This window comes from Protopterus annectens, chromosome 17.part0 (assembly GCF_019279795.1).
Source record: "Protopterus annectens isolate FY-2018-M chromosome 17.part0, PAN1.0, whole genome shotgun sequence".
NCBI lineage: Eukaryota > Metazoa > Chordata > Ceratodontiformes > Protopteridae > Protopterus > Protopterus annectens.
The window spans coordinates 552,833,567-552,856,935 of NC_056751.1; the positions used below are offsets into that span (position 1 = coordinate 552,833,567).

The 23,369-nt window shown below is 39.7% G+C and overlaps 1 protein-coding gene across 2 annotated transcripts in view; it reads right to left on the minus strand.

Annotated features, from left to right (window-relative positions):
- DUSP8 (dual specificity phosphatase 8) overlaps positions 1-23,369 on the minus strand; it is a 1,059,944-nt gene that overhangs the window by 858,617 nt on the left and 177,958 nt on the right. The window contains exon 1 of one of the 2 annotated variants that reach the window (XM_044059068.1): positions 4,768-4,832. The exons of the other annotated variant lie outside the window; for it this stretch is intronic. The gene's annotated coding sequence lies outside the window, so the exon portion shown is untranslated. Of the gene's footprint in view, positions 1-4,767; positions 4,833-23,369 lie in introns of those variants that run through there. 2 annotated transcript variants of the gene reach the window in all.

A 23,369-nucleotide genomic window follows, 5' to 3' on the forward strand; every position in this document is an offset into this window, starting at 1 on the left:
ATCACTCTAATTTAAACAAGACATTTACAGACTGCTGTCTGTAAATTTCCACAAATTTATTAGGAAAGATATTCAGAGACAGTTTTTAAATACCGTCTCAATTTAAATGTATTACAGACTGATTGATGGCTGTAAACACCTGCAAATGTATGAAGAAAGATATTCAGGGAAAGTTGAGAGTGAAGGAGCATCCCTTCTGTGATACAAGACTGCAGAAGCACGTGGGTATGTGTAACATTTGTTCTCATAGTTACATCCATTGAATGTCCCCTATTTTTTGTGCTTTTCTATCTGAATGCTTTTATTTTTTGTTAACTATACAAGCCCAAAAATCTCTCTTTTTCAGTGATGAGAGAAGCGTTTCTGCTGGGGTGACTAGATTAGGGTCACAGTTGGAAAGTAATAACTTCAGTTCAGATTTGCACTATATACCATACATAAAAATTATTTCCAAGATATAGATTCATATTCTGTAAAATATCACAAGTAATTTCTAGAAAATATAGAATGACAACCTGTTTTGGTTTTTGGAAATGTATAGAACATTAGTATTTCTTTTCTCGACAATGAACAATTTATTTTTTTATTCTGCTTTAAAGGTTGACCATATTCTATCCTTGTTAATGTAATTTTGTCATATTTTACTCTTCTATTATGTTGTCAAATAAACACAAGACAAACATAAGGGGAATTACTTGTCACCAATTATTTAAATTATATTTTATGTTCCCTTCTCTTCTGTCAGATCACCCTTGTCTGAACTGGAGATGCCTGCCAGTATCAGTAGCTTAGACTGGAAGCACAGTGACTTTACAGTTGTGTGACCTAAGGCTGCACTCAGCTCCACTTAAGACCCAAATAAAGTGTTGATAACTGTTGGTCTGGCAAGTTTTCTTGCTCGGTGAAATGCTGTAAGAACTAACGTTTATTTACTTTTGGTTTATAGTGTGCCTGATTACCTTTAGCCCTTCTAGCACTGCATCCATGTCTAAACCATGGTCCAACATCCTGCACCTGATATGGCTGCTTTTAGAAATGTCCTACCATTCTTTCCTCTTCAGGTACCCGACAGCAAGTCACCAAGTCAGTTGCACAAGTGTGCATTCACATCCACACACTATATAGAGGACCATTGATCATAAATGTTTTGCCAGTTTCTTGTTTCTGATTCCCCATGTTGTCCAGCAAGGTGTCTTTTAGCCACTGTTCTGAGTGATGAGAGGTGACTCTGGCTGCTTCCTCAAGCTGACTTCCTGACACCAAGGTGCCTAGTCATACCGAAGACATGGGCAGCTGAATACATTTTAACTGTCCAGATTTTTGCTTGATCTTTTGGGTCCGTTTCTCATAAAACTTGTTGTTTCTAAATAATAACACATTTGATTTTCAGATTTCATACCCTTCAGAAAATGTATGCCAGCACAAAAACTGTTATTCTAGCAATTGTCTAAGTTTATGACTCTACTACTCTACCGAGGCTTAAAAAAAAAAAAAAAAAACATTTTTTTACATTGCCTGTGCTATGAATGTACTCTAATTGTATTTCATATTATCTGTGTAATTTGTGACTTTTAATACTGCATGACTACATCTGTTTTTTTCCACGTTTGTACTACTTTTTTGTAATCTATTATAATTTCTTCTGTATATTGGAGCTTTTCTCCTTGGGTCTCCACTGAAAACGGGTCTTTGACTCAGCTGAACTAACCCAATTAACAAATGTCAAATAAATAAGTGACAACAGTACATAAAAGCTACCCTATTTTCGGGCCTTTGTACCCCCCCCCATATCCCCCCCACCATTATTTTAGGCATTGTTCAGATTTCTGTGCTTGGGCCAGTAGGCAGGCTAAAGTTCAAAACATATATTTGCTAGACCCAACAAAAAACTGACCCCGGACATAAATCACATAGAACATCTGGGGATAACCTTAGATTTTTTAAATCTTTGTAATATAATTATCGACATAACAAGAATAGTACTCCCTGCAGTTCTAGTGCAGGTAACTTAAACCCTCTGTCTTCATCGATTCCACACTCTGGGTTTGTAAGACAGATTCAGGAATAGCTATTGAAACTAAGAAGAATTTCTAATTGCATGTAAAGGAATAGAGACTGTTTTATGTGACTTTTTCCTCTATTGCGCTTCAATTGCGACTTTGCCTCATTGTGTTTGTTGATGTTTTCATGATATACTGAAGCATTCTTTTTTAATGTTTAATGACTTTTATTGGACTACATTGGTGCCAATAAACATGGTTCCATTTAAATAACGGTTCCTATTTCATTTACTATTTGTCTAGTTGTATACTCAGTCTCAAATAAGATTACTGTCGCTGGTCTAGTGGAATTCTCACATTGTTGCAGTTTTTAAATCCAGATCTTCACTGGGGCTGAAGCTCTGCATTCGTATGCACTTTCTAGCTGTCTTGATACTACAGTTTGTTGCACAGTATGATATATTCCTGTCATCTCATCATGGGTCCCAGCTGACCTATCAACTATTTTTCTTTTCTTTAGTTTTATGAACCTTATTGTGGAAACTGAATGCCCAGTGCAGTCCTGCAGACAGAACCTGATTTATTCTTCAAGCCACATCTCCAGTACAGATTTATGAGTTGTGCTACCAGAGTTTTTAATCCCACAAAGTCTTCTGCATGGGAGACAAATCATTCTTTTAAACATTCCAGTTAATAAATCCAGGCTACGTGTTCTGCAGTGAACTGAAACAGCCTCTCAGAACATCAATCCTCTCTATTATGACCACATGGCTGCCCCAACTTTAGTAAGCCTTTCACATCCATATTAGTCCTAACAGAGACGGGCTTAAGCCTTTGGGGGATATCCCTGGTCTCCTAAGTTTGCTAATGGTGGGAACATTCGCAGTAGGAGGTATTAAAAATACATTTGGAAAAAAATAAGTTTGAACAGCAACATTTGGGTGGCACAGCAATACATTTACCTTTGCAGCTTCAAAACACCATGTTCTCCATTTCAGTAAGTGTTATGCTCTCTTTTGTACTGTTTAGGTCTACTGTATGTTTGAGTGGAGTTTCAACAGGGGCTTCACTTTTCTGCCACATCCTAAAGACATGCACATTTGTAAACTGGTAATAGGCGATGCCTTTAATGAATAGTGCAATAGATCTTTGTGGACCCATAAGGCTACAGTGCATGCAAGATATCATGTAATACTGTCTTGTTTCTTCAGTTGCTGCCATGTTGGCAAAGTAAACGGTTGCTCATATACAGTCTTCCTGGATGTCTGCACTTGCCCATGATAAGCATCAGGTCTATGAGGTGACAATAAATCCACAAGCCACAGTGTAGTAAATAGTCTTAAGCAGGACTGTAACATTTAGCCAGTCCTAGTGCTATACAGGGATGAACCCTGATTATGACCCAAGCAACCTGTGATTAATTAGTGACTCAGGCAACTGACAGTGTTGGCAGGGAAGATAGGCATGTCTAGCCAGGTAGAGGAGACCATTGTGACATCACCAAACCTGGAAAGATAACTAGGCTGGTCATACAGGATGGCCAAGAAGGTGAAACTGCTGTAGGTCCTAGGACAGGTATGTCATGACAGGTAACACCTCACTGCCTGCCCAGCCTCACAATGTGGCAAACGCATACTTGGAGTAAGTTCTAAGAGAAGTCTTAGCACGGGGCAGCATGTGTAATGCTGTTAGTTGCCATCTCTGTTTTGTATTTCCAAGTCCCCTTACCTGCCCAAGGAAATGGCCTCAGGCAGAGGGGAAGTGAAAGCTGTTCTCTACTTCCCTTTTCCTCCCATCAATTCTGCTCTACTCCATGGGTAGTACAAAAACTACCAGCAGGAGTAGTGAGCCCAAGCAAACTCAGGGAACAAATCATAGCAGGAGTAGTGAACTCAGGCAAGATCAGGGAACAAATCATAGCAGGAGTAGTGAGCTCAGGCAAGATCAGGGAACAAATCATAGCAGGAGTAGTGAGCTCAGGCAAGATCAGGGAACAAATCATAGCAGGAGTAGTGAGCTCAGGCAAGATCAGGGAACAAATCATAGCAGGAGTAGTGAGCTAAGGCAAGATCAGGGAACAAATCATAGCAGGAGCAGTGAGCCCAAGCAAGATCAGGGAACAAGTCATAGCAGGAGTAGTGAGCTCAAGCAAGATCAGGGAACAAGTCATAGCAGGAGTTGTGAGCACAAGCAAGCTCAGGGAACAAATCATAGCAGGAGTAGTGAGCCCAAGCAAGATCAGGGAACAAATCATAGCAGGAGTAGTGAGCTCAATCAAGATCAGGGAACAAATCATAGCAGGAGCAGTGAGCCCAAGCAAGATCAGGGAACAAATAATAGCAGTAGTAGTGAGCCCAAGCAAGATCAGGGAACAAGTCATAGCAGGAGTAGTGAGCTCAAGCAAGATCAGGGAACAAGTCATAGCAGGAGTTGTGAGCACAAGCAAGATCAGGGAACAAATCATAGCAGTAGTAGTGAGCCCAAGCAAGATCAGGGAACAAGTCATAGCAGGAGTAGTGAGCTCAAGCAAGATCAGGGAACAAATCATAGCAGTAGTAGTGAGCCCAAGCAAGATCAGGGAACAAGTCATAGCAGGAGTTGTGAGCACAAGCAAGATCAGGGAACAAATCATAGCAGGAGCAATGAGCTCAAGCAAAATCAGGGAACAATCATTAGCTTAAGCAAGACCGAGGATCAAAAACTGCAGTCACCACTGGTTTGACTTTTCATAACATCTGGCCAGTTTGCTGTTTTGCCTTCCACTCACCATTGCCTTCAGACTTTCTAGATCTGGATTTAAAAACTGCAACAATGTGAAAATTCCACTAAGCCACAGGCAGTAATCAGATCTGACACACGGTATACACCTAGACAAACAGCAAATAAAACAGGAACTGTTATTTAAATGGAATAATGTTTACTGGTAAAAGTGCAAGCCAGAAAATGTCATTAAACATGAAAAGAGAATGCTTCAATACAGCATCAAGGCATCAACAAACACAATGAGGCCCAGCTGCAATTGGAGTCCAATAGAGCAAAATGTCACATAAAATAGTCACTATTCTTTCACATGCAATTAGAAACGATGGATTGGACGTTTTCCACCACCTCCTTTAAACTACTGCTGATGAATCATTCATTATGGTCACTAGTCTTGGCACTCAATACAGCACCATCCTTGGTATTAAAAGATCATGTGGCAAACGGTGGAATCAACGTGTATAGATGTTTAGCCTTTACATCATAACTTCAGGTTTGACTTTGAAAAGTAATAAAGTTTGAGGAACTTCTCTTCTCCTTGCTGGAGATTATGCAGTTAACGCAACTCTAAGGAACAGCAGTCTGACTTTGTTGTCAGCAAAGGAGATAGTTCAGCAGTAGTGCAAGCCTAGAAATAATTTGCCTTACATTTACCTTTTGTTTTTTCAGTAGAAACCAGGGTTCACAGGAATCTGTTGATGCATACTTGTCTAAACTAAGGCACAAGGACAGAGAATTGTCTACAACATGAAAAATTACAAAGAAAGTAAACTTTGTCAAGAGTCTAAAATGACATTAGAAAAAAGCTGTAAGTGTGTGTTGAGCAGCAGAGTTTAACCAGCAGTCTGATAAACAAACATACTAAAAGTTTAGCTATGTGTAAAATGTAATACAACAACCCCCCCCCCCCCCGAGGATGAACATTTCTCAAAGACGATTTTTACTTAACTCAGTTAAGTACTTGGAACAGGTTTGATATTTTTTGTGCAAAATTAAAATGAAGCTGAGGTTTGTTGGTAGTAAAACACTACCGTCAAGGTAGCATACAATGTGAGAAATGCTTCAGATGGTATGGCTGCAAAGAAATTAGTGTTATGCACAAGTCTGGTGATACAGTTAAAAATGAAAAGCATTCAGCTTAGGTATAGCACTATAGGAAGTATGGACTACCTCACCATTTTTTCTTTATTACCCAAGACAAGGACATGTCAAAAATGTCCTGCAAGTCATTAATGCAAATACATTTGATGGCTGTGTAGTTGGTGACTTGAACAACTTCCTTACTGCCACACGTAAAACAGAAAATAGGTTTGTGAATGCAGCTAATATGATTACTGACAACACTGCTGTATTTTTTAGCAAAGTTAAAAAAAATATATCAGTGGACTGAAAAGCTATGGAAAATTTGGCACATTTCAGGCATTTATCAGAGCACATTGTAATATTACTGAAAGCACAATCAGAGAAGTGAGCTTGAAAAGTTTACTATTATTTATTTTTATTTTATTTGTTAACAGGGTAGGTGCACAGATCAGGAGACACTTTTCAGGCATGACCCGGGCCATATAGACAAGAATACAACAATGTTTTGCAACATAAAAATCCAACAGAAATATGATCAAAACAATCAACGCAACCAAAGGGGGACATAAAAAGAAAAGGCAGTGGAAAGTGAGTGTGACTATTTCCCTATTAACTATTTTGTACATCTTAGAACAGGGGCAAAGTTTAGTCCTAAGGTTTATGCAGACTGTTTAAGTAAGAATTTGGTATATTTAGCCACCTATAAATCTTGTTCCTGCTTCTATGTAGGAAAAACTAATTGTGCCCAAAAAGACAGAATCCTTGAGCATGTGAGTGATGTACATAGGAATGCCGCAACTAGTGCTTTAGCTAAGCATGGTAAAAGTAATTTTGGACATTCCTTTATTTTTTGGTGCTACAACTTGTTTCTGTTAATACTAGAGGTGGGGGTATCATTAATACTGAATTTGATGAGTGTAACTGATTACTAGGTTACAATCTACTAGAGATTTTGGTTTAAATGAATGTATTCCTCTAAGGGCGGTTTTGAAGATGCGTAGCTTACATCATAGTAGATGTTGCTTGGTATGCCATCTGACTGAATGAGCTGTGTAGCTTACATCACAATCATTAGTAGTTTTTGACTGGTTTGCTATTTGTTTGAATGAGTATTTATACGTTTTGTTTTTAAATGCTTTTATGGTCTGATAGAATAGATGTCAACAACAAAGCAATTATTGGTATGATGGATGGAGTACAGAGGTAAAACACAGTAATCTGTAAATGCAAAATGAGGTGCTGCATGAGCAAATACTAGAAAAAAGAAGAAACATTATTAAGGATTGTGAAAAGGGAGTTGGCATAACGCTTAAGGTGTTTACCTCACAGACACAAGCTACAAGGTATGATTCTCACCTCTGAACAGACTAGGCTAAAAGTGACCCACAAGTGAAGCTAGTCTAGTACCTACCTATGAACTTATAACTGTTAGTGCAATAGGAGTGAGTGAGGAAAAAAAACAGGTTTATGGTATATTTAGAGAGACAGTCAGTGAATTTTGATATAAGTAAGGAAGTAAGTGAAGAAGAGAGAGTAAGGAGGTATAATGGATGACAATTTACTTGTTCACCTTTAGGGATATAGCTTATCCTGGTTTTGAGGAAGAACAGAACTAGATTTTAGTTAGGAGGTCTTTCAGGGTGGTTTTGAAAGATGGGAGGGAGGGTATTCACCTGATGGATACTGGTAAGGTGTTCCAAGCTGTACAACCCTGTACAGAATGCCCAGCAGATTTGATAGGTTTGTAGACAGGAGGGTTTTGGTCACTGCATCATAATGACAAACTGGGAACATAGTTGTGGAGAATGTTATTTAGTGATGGATAGACTGATGGTTGCTGGATAATTTTATAGGTGGTGAGAAGTTGTATGTTAGTTGATGAGGCAGTTCTAACCAAATTAGGCTTTTCGGTGCTAGACAGTGGTGGGCCCTGAAAGGGGTACGTGCTACAAATTTAGCAACTTTGTTATAGCATTGTTCAAGTTTTAATTTTTGTGAAGCCTGGAGGTAAGGATGGGAGCACCATAAAGAAGTGTGAGAAGGAGATAAATAGTGGCAAGTGTAGCTTTAGTTGTGTTGGTGAGAAGGTTTTTGGCTCTGTAAAGCATTCCTAGTTTTTGATGAGTTTTTCTTATGCAATTTTGTATATGCAGATTGAACGTAAGATTATCATCCACTATCACCCCTAATAATTTGCTATAAGAAGTGACTTCAACGACTGAATTATCAAGAGAGAAAGAGGACTTTAAATTTTGTTTTATCATGATAGAGGGATTTAGGGGAAAAAAGTAATAGTTTGGTCTTTTATGGGTTGAGCACAAGTTTTGAGTTATGAATACATGTTTCAGTGGCTCTTAAAGCTTCCCAAGTAATTTTTGGAGGTTCACCATGTTGTCAGATGTGCAAATGAGAGTAGAATCATCTATGTATTGTATTAGGGTGGCTTGTTGTGTGGCTGTCTATAGTGTTGATGAACATGTTAAAGAGCAGGGGACCAAGGATACAGCCTTGTGGTACACCAGTGGTGATTGGAAGGTAAGGAGACAGCAAGGAGTGCCATTTTACTGATGGATACTTATTGGACAAGTAGCTTTTGAGCAACAGAAGGGTGGGCTGGGAGAGACCTAGTGTGAACATTTGAAATGGAAGTTTGCTGTTTCAAACTATGTTGAAGACTTTAGACAAGTCTAGAAATAAGGAAGAGACTAGTTTGCCATTATCTATAGCTATGGCAGTATCTCTATAGACTAGAAGGGCAGTGCTAGTACTATGGGAAGGACGGAGGCCATGTTGTGTAGGGGATAGAAGTTATTTCTGCAGAAGATAGTCTAGCAATTGTTTTTGAATTCATTTTTCAAGTAGTTTGGCAAGGGCAGATTTATAGGGCTAAGATTAATGTCTGTTGAATTTCCTCCTTTGTGCAGAGGGATAATGTGTGACTTTTTCCAGGGAGATCCAAATGTGGGATTCCTCGACTTAACCTATTTATAAGGACTAAGACAGGACAGGCAATGCTATTGGCTGCTTTTTTAAAGTACTCACTTAGAAGGTCATCAGCTGAAAAGGAGCATGGTTTAAGTTTAAGAGTTTTATATGAGATGTGGGCATAGGTTTGAAGGTGAAAGTGGATGTGGTGATGCATGTCTGTTGGGCAGGGTTGGGATTAGATGCTGAGGAATCATTGGTTAAAGATGCTACACTATATATAAAATAAGACTTGAACTACATTGCAGTTTTGAGTGGGGAGTTATCAGGAGAGGATGGTGTGGTTGAATTTTTGGCCAGGATGTAAGATTTCTCTAAAGGCTGTCCAAAATTGTTTAGAGTTGTGTTAAGTATTATTCTGAAAGTTATTACAGTATAATTTTTTGTTTTCATTTATTTGCTTTTAGTATGATTGCAAAGCATTCTGAAGTTTAAGATATTGAGGCGTTTTATATTTTTGCCGTTCTTTCCAGGCTTTTTCTCTATCCTGCACTAGCATTCTACTCTTTTTGGATAGCCAAATTGCATTATTTGTTTTTAGTCTTTTTCTTCTAGGAGTTGTAAGGCTATTTAGGATATTTAGAAAAGTTGTATTGAATTCATTTACAGCATTGTCTACATGGAGGATTTTTAGGACGTTCCAGTTAACAGATGATACTGTAGTAATGAACATTTCTGGGTTAAACATGGAAGGATGCGTGTTGTTTTATAAATATGCTGTTTAACTAGATGTGTGAGATGTCTGGTTGTATAGATTGAGTGATGGCCACTGACAGAATATGAAACTGTACCTGTGGTGGTATATTTGCTAGGGTCTGATACTAGGATCCAGTCTAATAGGGAATTTGATGTCTTGCTATAATGTACAGCGCTATTAATTAGTTGTATGATATCATGTAAGTATGTGGTAGATGTAGGGGCGTTAATGTCCAACCAAGTGACATCTACATAACCTAGTAGTATTTTTTTTCTTGTGGAAATGTTATGGATATCTAATGTAGGATATCTTCCACTATAGCTGTATTGTCACCAGGAGGGATATAAAGGACAGTAATACATATTTGTTTATAACTGTTTATTTTGAGGAAAGAAATAAGAAGCTCTGCTGAACTGAATTTGGTGTTGGTTTGCTGTAAGGGGAAATGTGGTATGTGTTACGAAATATTAAAGCAATACCACAATTCTTTCCTCTTTATACGGTCATTATGGACAATATTATAGCCAGGTGGTGTAACTTCTGAGTAGTTTATGCTAGGTTTTTAAGCCAAATTGTAGTCGGAGCAAGAACAGGCTAATGCTGTTTAATCCACGCATGTAATTCAGCAGTTTTATTTCTTATGCTTCTAAACATTTACTGAAGCAAAAATTAGACCACCAGGGTTGGGGATTGGTTGTTGCTGGGTTAGAGAAATGTGTAAGAGAATTATCTTTGTGTTCATTGTGATATTGTAACGGACAGCAATAAATTTATAGCCACTGCAAAGCAATTAACAAAGAGATACAAAGTAAAAACAGATTTGTCATTTCCTAAGTCTAAATAATTGGCATATGCTGTACAGTCTACTGGTTTAGAAAAAGGGGACAGTGACAAAATTGGTAAGAGGTCCTTAGAGTGCACAAACTATTTCACAGAGACTTCCAGTCACAGAGCAAGCATGTATTTGACTGATGAAAGTTAATACATAGCAAGGTTCTTCATGTTAAATGTGCTTACATTACACAATGACAAAATTCACACTAAATTTGTAGGAGTAGGGCCTTTTGGCAGAGCTCCTGCAGTATCGAGGTCAGATATAGTGACCGCAGGTGAGGTCTGATATACTGACTGCAGGCTCTGCTCTATGAAGGAAGATCGTGACTGAGTGTAAGAGGAGACAACACTCATCTACAGAAATTGATGGCTTTATTACACCTGATGATGACCATATTATCAAAAAACAAGCTGCAAGGAAATATGAATAACAACCAAAACTGAGAAAAACACTTTATAATAGCAAAACTTTGCTATTATAAAGATGATCATATTATGACATTGTTAAAAGTGATTTGGTAGACTGTTAAAAATAGTCAGAATTAAATGAGTTGGTTATATGCTATGATGGCAAAGACTGAGTTAAAATGCTGCTATCTAATTATGCAAATTATTGTTGCATGCCTTTTGTACAGTATTCTTTTATATGCGTAAGTATCGACCAAGACAAATGATGCGTTTATGTCACGTGAGCTCCCTATTCTGTAGTAGAATGTATAAGAGATTATTACTTGTCTTGTCTAGTGTCTCGCACAAAGGCAGGGATGTAATTTATAGTGCACTGCACCTTTCTGTATCCCTAAGGGTAAACAGTATGGGATATGTTATGGTACGGTCTTGCTTCTTCAGTTGCAGCCATTTCATTAAATTGAACAGTCACTCAACTACATTCTCATGGATTTCTGTATTTAAACCATCGTGTCTATCTATAAGGTGAAATGGAATCCATGAGCTTTACAACAGAACTGTGTGTGCAATGTGTATATTTGCATAAAGAAAATTAAGCTCATAGGTTCACAGGTGTGTACTAGGCTAATGGCCATGGAGCCTTTACAAGCCTAGCCCATAGAAGTGCCCTGGCATCGTGCCACCTGTTAGTTCCCAGTGCCTCTATTAAGTAGAGCCACTGGAGTGATCCCCAGGGTGAACTTTCTATTAACCATCCACTCATCAAGATTTCTTTTGAAGAGGGCCAGTAAGGTGCTCTGCTTGACATGTATGGGAAGTCTATTCCATAGCATGGGCAGTCTCTGGGTTATGAACCTGTCCCTCCAGCATGCTCTGTTGATTGTGGTAATGAGGTTGAGGTCTCTGGAGTGTGTAGTGCAGATGGATTGGGATTTCTTTAGATGTAGCATTTCTAACAGAGCTGGGTCAGACATGGCTTTGTAAGTCAAGCAGAGATCGCCTCTTAGTAGATGATATGAGACAGTGAATAGCTGGTGTTTTTTTAATCTGTCCATGTAGGACATGTGTTTAAGGCCTAGAATCCTCTTTGGGGCCTTTCCAGCAGTTGCAGTGTCTAGTGAGATACATGCCAAATGGGGCATTATACTCAATGATTGGCCTAATGTGGGAAGTGTAGAGAGAGATGATGACCTCTTTCTTCCTGGATGCAAAACCCTTGGTAATGAGATGTGCTACATAGAAAGACTTTCTGACCACAGTGGCAATGTGGTGGTCAAAGGAGAGGTTGCTGTCGGCCTGTGTCCCCAGATCTCTTGTAACGTCTTCAGTGTTCAGTGGGCTCCCATCAAAGTGGTAATTAGTGGTAAATGAGTTTTTCCCAAAGAGGATGACGACACATTTTTTTGGCATTAAGCTTAAGGCCATGGCTTTGACTCCAGTCACTGGTCTCAGTGAGGCCTCTCCGTAGGATGTCTACATCACTTGGGGAGTTAATAATGGCTCCCAGCTTGCAGCCATCTGCGAACTTGGTAGCCAGAGTACCTCCACGTTGGCCTGGACTTCTGAGAAGTAGATGCCAAACAGGAAAGGCCCCAGGACCAATCCCTGTGGAACTCCACTCGTGACTGGTCAGCAGTCTGACTTGGAGTCAGCTACTTTCACACTGTGGGTTCTATCTGTGAGCCACCTTGCAACCCACCTAGTGATATAGCGGTTGATACCTAGTTTATCAATAATTCCTGAGTGGGGAATGGTATCAAAGACCTTGGCCAGATCAAGGTAGGCTGTATGAACTGCCTTGCCCTCATCCACAGCTCTGGTGACTGACTCAAAGAAGTCAACCAGGTTGAGCAGGCATGATCTACCTTTCACAAAACCAAATTGAGTGGGATCTAGCGTTTGGAGATTCCCTATATCCTTGTTAAATTAGGTCCATGATGATGTGCTCCACAGCCTTACATATCATACTCGTCAGGCTAATGGGGGGAGATAATTCACAGAGTCTGTAGTCGCTCCCCCTTTATGGAGAGGGATGACTGTAGCAGTGCACCATTCAGTAGGGACAAAGCCTAAGGTGAAACTGTGATTTAACAGGGCACACAGATAATGTGCCAGTTCACTTTATAATTCATGTACAACACATCCATGGATATTGTCAGGTCCCATGGAAGCTGTATTCTTGGCTTTGGACAATGCAGCTTTAACCTGTGCTGCAGTAATGCTGGGTCCCTGGCATTCCTCTGGTATTGTGATTGGTCCTTTAGGGGGAAAGGGAGGGGGAAAGTTGGCACTAAATCTGTTGGCCAGTATGTTGGCAATATCTGTTGGCTCAGTATAAGAGGTACCATTGTGCAGCAACTCAGAGCAAGATTGGGTACTACCCGTGGAGATTCTTGATATAACTATAGAAGTCTTTGTGCTTGTTTTTAGTGTCTGCCACAATTCTGCCTTCATAGCTGGCTTTGAGGTTTTGATGAGGGATCTCAACTTTTTGAGGATAACAAGAGAGAGTCTTTCCAGTCTTGGGACTTCACCTTTTTTCTGTAACAGTTTTTTTCCTTCTGTTGTAGAGTTTATTAATGGCAGGGGACCAACAGATTGGCTTCCTTTTTTTGGAGGAGAGCATCTTGGCTCTGTTGGGTATGGCTAGTTCCATGCATTTATGTATGTGTTCGTACAGTGTATTGGTGCATGATTCAGCAGTCATGCATCTATTTTCCATTGACACAGGTGCCATGAAATTAGCCACCTCTGTTTTTAGGAGCCCAAAGTCAGCTTTGGAGAAGTTTTTCATGGTGGTTACCTTTGTGGGGGGCGTGAATAAGATGTGGATTTCCATGGTGATTAGTTTGTGGTCAGATCTAACCAGGGAGGAATTGACTATTGGTGTAGAGCAATGGTTGCCCATGTTAGTAATAACCAGGTCAAGGAGGTTGCTTCCTCTAGCAGGGGTAAGAATGAGCTGGTCCAGGGCATTGGAACTGATGAATTCCAGGAAGCATTGGGCCAGTGTATTGGTGTATGAGTAGTCTTCCCAGTTGATGGAGGGGGTAGTTAACGTCACTTAGTATTACAGTATTGGTTTGGACACTAATAGTTTCCAGGGTGCTTAGGAACGTGGAGTGAGAGTCTTGGGACATGGTTGGGGACTATAGCAGGCTACGACCTGAATCGCAGTCTTACCAAATGTTAGTTGCACCTGAAGTATCTCAGATGGGTTATGCTGGGCTACTATTCTGGAGGTGTGTATATCCTTTATGAATATGGAGACACCACCGCCTTTGGAGCTTCGGTCCATGTTCTGGGGCTGAAAGTTGTGTAATGAGTTACAGCCTGGTAGTGCAGGTGTGCTTTCTGCTGCTTTAAACCAGGTCTCCGTTACAGCACAAGTGTCTATGTTCTCCATTTTTAAGAGTGCTTCAAGTAAGTGCATCTTGAGATGTAGACTTCTAGCGTTGAGCAGCATGACCCTCAAATTGCATTTATTTATAGCTATTATGGTGGTAATTTGGTCTTTGGAACATTGTCTACAAAAGGAACAATAGGAGTAGCAAGAGCCTTAGCCAGTACCTGGAAACCCAGGGGTGACAGATGCAGGCCATCTCTGGCAAAGCATCGAGGTCTGTCAATAATGTCATCCCAAGCAGACAGATGCTGGATCCTCTTAGAATGACACCAGAAACTTAGCCAATTGTTGAAGTCAATCATTTTCGGCTTGTACTGCGGTACCATTCTGGGCAATGGTAGGATGCTGCTCAGGGCTACGGTCATACGTGCCTGGGCCACATAATCTGAGAGCTCCTCTATGTCCCTTTTCATGTGGTCAAGGGAAGTGCGTCTCGGGTCATTCACACCCACATGGACAGTGACAGTCATACTTGTAGTTGTTGTGGAGTGACCTAAGTGCATGCGTTATGTGCCGGATTCTGGCACCAGAGAAATAGCTGGATCAGTTTCCAGCCCCCCCCCCCCCATCATTTGTTGTGTTATAAGCTTCAGGACATGAACCTGTCACATAATGGGTCACCTTTAACTACTTGAATACTATTTCTGCATTTAGCTATTTCGTCTGCTTTCCTTCCTTGTAAAGTTCCCCTTTAAAGTTTGGTTATTTATTTGAATACCAGTTAATGTTTTCACAGGTGTTAATGTTTCGCAGTAGATTAGGTTTATATAGTTTCATTAACTGTTTTGCATAAATTCCAGTCTAGATTTTCCTTTGCCCTCAGTGTGTGTGTCTGTGCTTATATATGTATATATATATATATATATATATATATATATATATATATATATATATATATGAGTCCCCTTCATTTGATCAAACTTTCAAAAGTTCCACTTTCATATGGCTGAGACCATACGATCAAACTGTTAAAAGTTCGAACATTCTTAACAGAGATCTCCATACAGCACGGAACAGGAAGATTTCCCTTTTCTGCACTTTGGTACGATCTCAGAGTTGGTATATATAAATAGCAGGGGGTGTGGGGGGCACAGTTCCCCACGTGGGAGGTACAAGCGGGCTTTCCACCCTGCTAAAACCATTCAGGTAACTTTTATCTTTATTTTTTACTTTTTTATTAGATGTTTGAACTTTCCAAAGTTGAACTTTTGAAAGTTCGATCATATGAAGTAGACCCATATATATATATATATATATATATATATATATATATATATATATATATATATATATATATATATATATATGCACACACACACACACACACACACACATATATGCATGCATGATTGTGCAATGGGCCAGAGCTGGGCTTCTGCAGTGTATGTGCAGGTTTGATCATGCAAGCCTTTGTACTGAAGTTGACCAAATTCTTTAACACCATTATTTATACGATTATATTGTACATGTTGATATACCAACACCTTTTCTTTCAATGGATAGGTGGTTCATCTCTTTCAAACTACCACTAATCAATTAGTGAAGACCTACCTATTTAACTGTAATCCAGTTTAGCCTTGTACCTATTTGTAAAGTTTAAGGTCTTGCTTCCAATTCTGCATTCTTGCACATTTGCATAGAATATAATCCATGCTTTGAGGGCACTGATTTCTGTTCTAGAATCATCACCAACAGGTCACTGACAACAGCAGATAGCATTTCCACTCAGACTTGACTCTTGCACCTACCACTAATGTTTCTCACTTTTGACCAAGTATGTAGCACTAGGGCTATGCAACACACTAGTGTTTTGGCCAACAGTGTTAATGTCTCCCATCTGCTGCTACATACCCATCTCCCCTTATGATCTAAATTCATAGTCTTCAGCAGTTGAACTACTAACTGAATTCCTGAATTCCTCCTCTGATTCTGTCCAGGTATTCTCAATAGCAGCACCAGAACTATAGAACGTGCAAGTCCCAAAATTAGAAACAGACAAGTCTCTCTTGCTTTCTGCTGAAAGCTAAAAACTTGCCTAAAGTTTACTCACGTCACACATTTCAACCCTTTTTATTCTTATCTACAATGTGCAATTACCCAACACCGATTAATTACACTGTTCAAAGTGAAGTGCTAAACCACCTGTGGGTACTACTCAACTTTGTCATCCCCGGTGTTACCTGTCATGCACCAAACATCATTACAAATTGTGAAACTTTGTAAACAATCAGTTGTGCCATTACTAATCTACAATGTATATGGAAACACCTGCAATGCTCCATGTATAACAGCAGTCTGCCATACTTGTTCTACATGGCATAGACTGCATCTAAAACAGGTCCTTTACTGATCAGCCATCTACTCCAGTTAAACAGATAAATTAAAATGACAAGATATGTATGCACTGATGTGTTACTGCAAATACCATTTCTAGTGCCATGCCTAGAATAGCCCACTATTAGCAGAGTAATTGCAAACATAAAAATGTCACCTATAGACAGTTGTTTCACAAAATTATTCTCCAATGTGATCCTTTTAGAATCTGCTTTCCTTTGTTACTGATAGTAATGTAAATACCTGTGGCTCAGAATGATGCCACTCCCTTATAACTGGCCAGTGCAGACACCTTAGCTTTACTTGCTCTTATATTGCTGAATACATAACTACTCATCTTCTGTTCCTTCCATTGTGACCCTTAACCTACCTTGTTATGTTACAGATCTTGTCCATGTGCCTCTGAAAAATGAACACATGTGAGCCTTAGAACAATAAAAGCCAGCTTTCTTCATTTCTTCCCATGCCACCGTCTTCTTACATATTATCATACCATGATGCTATTGGTCAGGTCCATACTTATAGCTAAAAGACCTTCCAGGACATCCGCTCTTTGTTCTTATTTGCCAATTTCTAGAATGATCCAGAAGTTGTATATACTGGCTATTCAGATTCAATCCATTACTTTTGGAGAATTACTTATTAATCAGCTTCAGTATTTAGTCCCTTACATGTTGCATAGGTAAGAGTAAACAGTGGGCCAGAAATGGTAACAGACATTCATTTCAAGTTTGTTGTTATGCATATTAACTAGGTTTTCACTACTGAATGTCGCTGATTCTTCTGTACTTTTAGACTATGTACTGTTGTATTTTTCTCTGTACTATGACTTCATTCTTAATTTTAAATAAATGTTGTGTTTGCGCTTTGATGAGGTAAGGCATTCATCATGTAAGCTATGGGATTCACATTTTGCCCACTACGTGAATGCCAAATGTCCCACTTCCGCTACTTTAGTGAAATAAATGGGACAAAGTGAGACGCTACTCTTTTCTGACTAATTATCAATACATTTTTTTGTAAATCTGTAATATTAACTCCTACACTGCTACTGTTGCTTCATAAGCTTATTATTATTATTATGATAACTTGTAAGGAAAAGTATTCTAACTTTTTTCTCTTTTATGTAATTTTTCTTTTTTCATATTGCTTCATTGAGCTTTTCTGCTTACATTGCCAAGGTTAGGTGCTGATAAACACAACATAATTATTTTGAGAAAGCAACCAATTAGGAAGATTTGTCAGCTAAAAGGAATTGCTGTTACAGCAATGAGAAATCAAGAAATGTAAACACTCCCAACATATCATAGGATCAACATGAGAATACTAGGCTCGCTACCCCAGAGTGCCTTTGTAATCATAGCCATGCTTTCCAGAAATATTAGAAAGCTACTGGTTCCATACATTTACAGAGGGTATGTATATATATCTATATATATATATATTATATATATATATATGCCTGAACAAGAGTAATCAAACATTTACAAGGTTTTTCTCTCTCTAACCGAGATATGGCTGCCAGACCAGGGATACATTTTAGATTCCACATCCACTGTTCCAAATCTTGTTTGAAATAAGTGCATGGAAGAGCTTTGCTTCACATGGATGGGAAGTCTCTTCCCGAAAAGGGATAGCCTCGGAGACACATGTCTGTCCCTCCAGCATGTTGAGGATTTGGTGTTTCTGATGCTATTTATTTTGTGGATATGCAAAAGTTAAATTAAGGCTGGATCAGAGAGAGCCTTGTAGCCAGGCAGAGGTCATCTCTCAGCAGCCTGCAACAGATCGAGTACAAGGACAAGAATTTGACGTGGTCTGCAGATCTTGGTCCTTGGTCACTTAAAGGCTGCTGAGAGGTGCACTAGGCCTCATTTCTCAAGCCTTCAGAAAGCAAAGCTTCATCTGAGACTTAATTGGGCAGTGAACAGACTTATGTGGGCTGGTCACTCTATCAGTTACCTGCCCTGTGGCACAGATTATTTACATTCTCTGTCTTTATGACTTCGTTCTCCTTGTTTGTTTATCTTATCTATTGGTTATCTGTATACAAATATGACTAAAAACTATTATGAGAATACAAGGGTGGGCTTCTTAAGATCCTCAAAGATCAACATCCTAGTAAATACCTAGGAACCTACGGAATATATATTACAAATACTCAAAATTAAATGTCAACATTAGTAGCACTTCCGTATGAAAAATATTTTAAACTGCTGGGCAGAATGAACAAAACAAGAATGTCACACAGCTCCTGTGCCCATTATTGGCTATACCCAAGACATGTGTTCATGTTTTATAGGCATTAAGCTCAAAGGCAGAAAGACAGACAAGATAAATAATGCCTGCCACAGGACAGACAACTGAAAGCATGAACAGCACACATGTCTATATGCAATGCCAAGTGAAGTCTCAGATGAACCTTTGAATTCTGCAGGCCTGAAAAATCTTAAAAGTAAGAACTGTCCTGGTTTAAAAATCAGACTGCTGATTAAGTTACTAGTCACAGGTGCTATCATTCTAAAACTGCTGCATAAAAGTAAAAAGCAACAAGATGTTTTTACTGGTAAGGTAACCAATTTCTATGTCCTATAACAGCTTTCAATAGATTGTTTGTGCACGTGTGTGTGAGAGCACCTGTGCATGTGCGTATGCTTGTGGCTTATTATAAAATATACGAGATTGGCTACAGTGTTGACCATGGTCATTTTAGGTTCTACATCAGATAGAGCTGTAGCTGGTATGCTAATTTACACACATTAATCCCCTTGAATAATTCCGAAGCATGAACACATAAGCCCTGCAAGTTTTGCCAAGGAATACCTAAACACAAAATAGAACTTGGATGGTACTTGCTTTATGTATGCAGTTCCCTTAAGAAAGGAAAATGAGCAGAGTAACATGATAAATTTTGTAATTGGAAGTCAAACTGCCAAAGTACACATCCATATCCTGGCGTTAGGACTTCTGTACAACAACCTACTATGTTACTGGTGGTATAGCATGTGGAGTGACTCCCCAATGCTGCTGCTGCCCTAACTAACAGCAAACCAAACCCCGGATTACTTTTGAATGTATCTGATGCGGGTGAGAAACTGGAAAGGCTCATCATGCAGTAAGAAACCTACCCACCAGAGAATGGTATGGGAATGTTGCTAGCCTTACTACATTACATGTGTAACCACAGCAGTACAAACACAAGATTACTATATCCTGCATTTTCAGATAATTATCCTCTAACAACAATCATAATCTGGCTGGGAACTTCTGCACAAAATGTTTCGCACATGTCTTGGCTCAGTTACAGGCAGCTAATGTCTGGTCCTGTAGTCTGAAAGCTAAATGAATAATCTGCACTTGGTATCAGTCCAGCAGGCCCATAGGTCCAGGTTTGATTCCCACTATATGCACTTGAGTGAAGTGCAACTAATATCACTAAACTGTCTACATGTTCTGAGAATTTTTTGAAAAAAAAAAAAAAAACCTCACACACACATATATATATATATATATATATATATACATACATATCTCTCTCTCTCTCTATACATATATATAAACAAATATACATACACACATTATATATATATATATATATATATATATATATATATATATATATATATATAAACAAATAAATAAATATACATACACACATATATATATATATATGTATACACACACATGTATATATATATATATATATATATATATATATATATATATATATATATATACATACATATATATATACATATATATACATATATATATATACATATATATATACACACACACACACCCACTACCTCTGAGTCAGTAATGACATCACAGTCAGTATTTATTCTGTTGTTGGAATGTACTTTTTGATTCTGATGAAGTTCAATTATTTGGAATAAAATTGCGAACGAAAGCGCTCAATCATTTCTCTGGAGTCTGTCTAGTTTGTCCTTCCTGCACACAGTGCCTTTTTCAAGGCACTGTTCAGCCCGTATATCAGTTTTGTTTAGTTCAGTTAAACGCCTATCTTTGGAATATTAGTCTCGCTAAAAGCGTCTATACTGAAAATGGAGACAACAACAGACCCAGCAGCTTCCTTCGGCAGTCAAGATCTGTTCGACTGCTCGATGTATAGCATTCCAACAGATTTCTTAGCTTTAGCCAAGAGCCTGTCACAGTCCTCAGCGCTAGCGGAAAATATAGCCAGAGGACTCAACAGACCCAAGAAGACCACAGATCTAAACGGAGGTTTGGATCGCCCGTCACAGCTAAAGCAGAATTCAGAAGTGGGCAACCCAAGGAACCCATCAAGCCAGCACAGCGGAAGATCTGACCACATGCCGCCAGCAGAACAGAACAATGAAGAAAACAACCCCAGATTTTTGCTGCTGAAAGAAATCCACGGAAGTAAAGCTAACCCTTTTGCCAACTTCAACACGAGTACGAACAACGCCACAACACAGGATTATCCCAAAGACCCCAACAGCAAAATAAGCATTAATGATTGCAGATTTTTAATGAGCAAACTTGAAAAACTGCTAACCACCTTCAAAACAATAGAATACGACAACTTCTACTTTGCAGAATGCACCAAGAGAGACATTGTACCGAAAGGCTTAAGGATTAACAAATTCCCTAACGGACTGCAACCAAGTATGGAAACATACCAATCCTTAGTCAAAATCTACAATAATGCTGGGCTCCAAGCTATGAATGTCCTCTGCAAGCACAACCACCAAAGACTCGAAGACCTGAAAGACCAAATTCAGGGGATTAACGACACAGTCACACAACACCCGGCGTTCGACCAACTTAATTTTGAATGGCTTAGCATAAGCAACAGAGTCTCCAAACATACAGAACGGATCCTACTCAAAAAGAAGAAAAAAATGAAAAGAGATGTCCTACAATATGAAAATAAGACTGCATACCCGGGTTACCCCCACCTGAACGAACTAAATAACACAATAACACGGACTAACCCAGGGGCCTACCCAGATACAGAACAGGCAATACCTCCACCAGCGTACCGCATGGCCACCACTCACCGATCCTCCAAACAACCAGCCGGGAGAAAGATCGCCACAAGGGATTTATCGACACCACCCACCAGCCCTTCGCCAAAACACCAAGACAAAGGCAGAAGACACCACAGCACGCCTAACAGACCACCACGTGGACCCCACTGCGACACGACCAGACCCACTGTTAAAACCACCTCCAGAAAGCCCTCAAGCAAGAAACATGCACCAAAAAGCATAACTCTGGCCAAAACAAACTTTTTGGACTCCTCAACGTGCTCCTCTGTGTCCTCGACCACATCGTCCACATCCTCCTCTTCTCCTTCTTTTTTTGGAGAGGACTCGGATTTTCACAACAAGGACCAAGACACCCCTATCCAGAGAGGCAGAACTACATCAAGGGGAACAGGGAGAGGGAGAGGCAAATACACAGCACCAGTGGCAGCAAACAGATGGCCCCGAAAAGCGAAACAGCAGCCACTTTAAACGTGCTACCCTGTTCCCGTACCCCTACCTCCAGCACTCAAGAAGTGTTTAACCTCTCGAAAACCCCTCTGGATACCAGCACAGTCAATCTTTTACTGAAGGGCTTCAACTTTATACCCTCACAACGAGCAAACAGCACTGAGGTCCTCCTTGACCTCAAATTATATTGCAGGAAATTAAACCTCAGGAATATGTTTCATGCAAGTAACACCAACTGGGATGCAGAAGCGTGGTTTAAGGATACAGATAGCCAGATGCCATCACAAATGTCCTCACCGCTCTCAGTGGACTCTGGACCTATCTGCCCAGGAGGTAGACCGAGACAATCTGTACCGGTCACCAGCTTTACCGCCAGAAGTCAACCCGGTGCGGATGAACAGACTGCAACACCCCATGTAAGTACAAACCGCTCTGATTGTTTTATTGCAAACAGTAATAGTACCATGGCCGATGGCGGGAATTCCCGCATCCCAGTAACACACCAAAGTCGCGCTCCCAACAAGGACAACAGCCAAGCCCAAAAGACTAAAGGGCTACGACTGATGGCGCCTAGGTCGGTACTGAATGATCCCAACACAGTACCTTGTGCAACCCACGTGAGCCCGACAACACCAAGGCCCACCTATGCCAATTCTACTCAGGAGAGTTACATGCCTTCTACAATCCCGATCTCGGGGCTTGTGGCGGGTCCCCTTCACAGCGATACCAGTAAAACTGCTACTCCAACAGACGAAAGGATCATAGGCGACACCCTCGCCGATTGCTCCCCTCTGCAACGGAGCACCGACCCGCTGCTCCCAGGTCCCAGTAACATTTATGTGCATTCCAAAAGCAAGGACTGTTCAAACGTGGACATTAGCAGCTATTGTGTCTCCGCTTGTACTGACTCAAATAAAATCTCTTCAGATGATCTGTTTAGTAATAACGGGTTAACTGTAAAGAATTTGTGTATTAATAACAAGTCTAAAGAAATGTATTCTTATATAGGAACAACTGTTTCAACAGCCAACAATGTCGCTAGCTTTAAATATTCCTACACCAAAAGCTTTAACGCTCATTGCACTAATACCTGCCCTAATAAAAATCACAACAGGCACAGGCAATGTATGTGCAGTTTGTAGCGCGTCAAAAAGCAAAGGGGCCAAGGCTCTGAACAGGTCCGTTCCTATTGCAATATTATCTAAAGCTGATTCCAATACTTGTGTGTCAAACAGAGATGCTACTTATTTTAAGAATACTGTTATACCTGCTAAGAATGTTGTATTTAAAAATGTCTCCGACATACCGGATAAGAAATGTTTAACCAAGAACGTTGCTAGTACATCGGCCAACCCACACGCTACTAACCCACACGC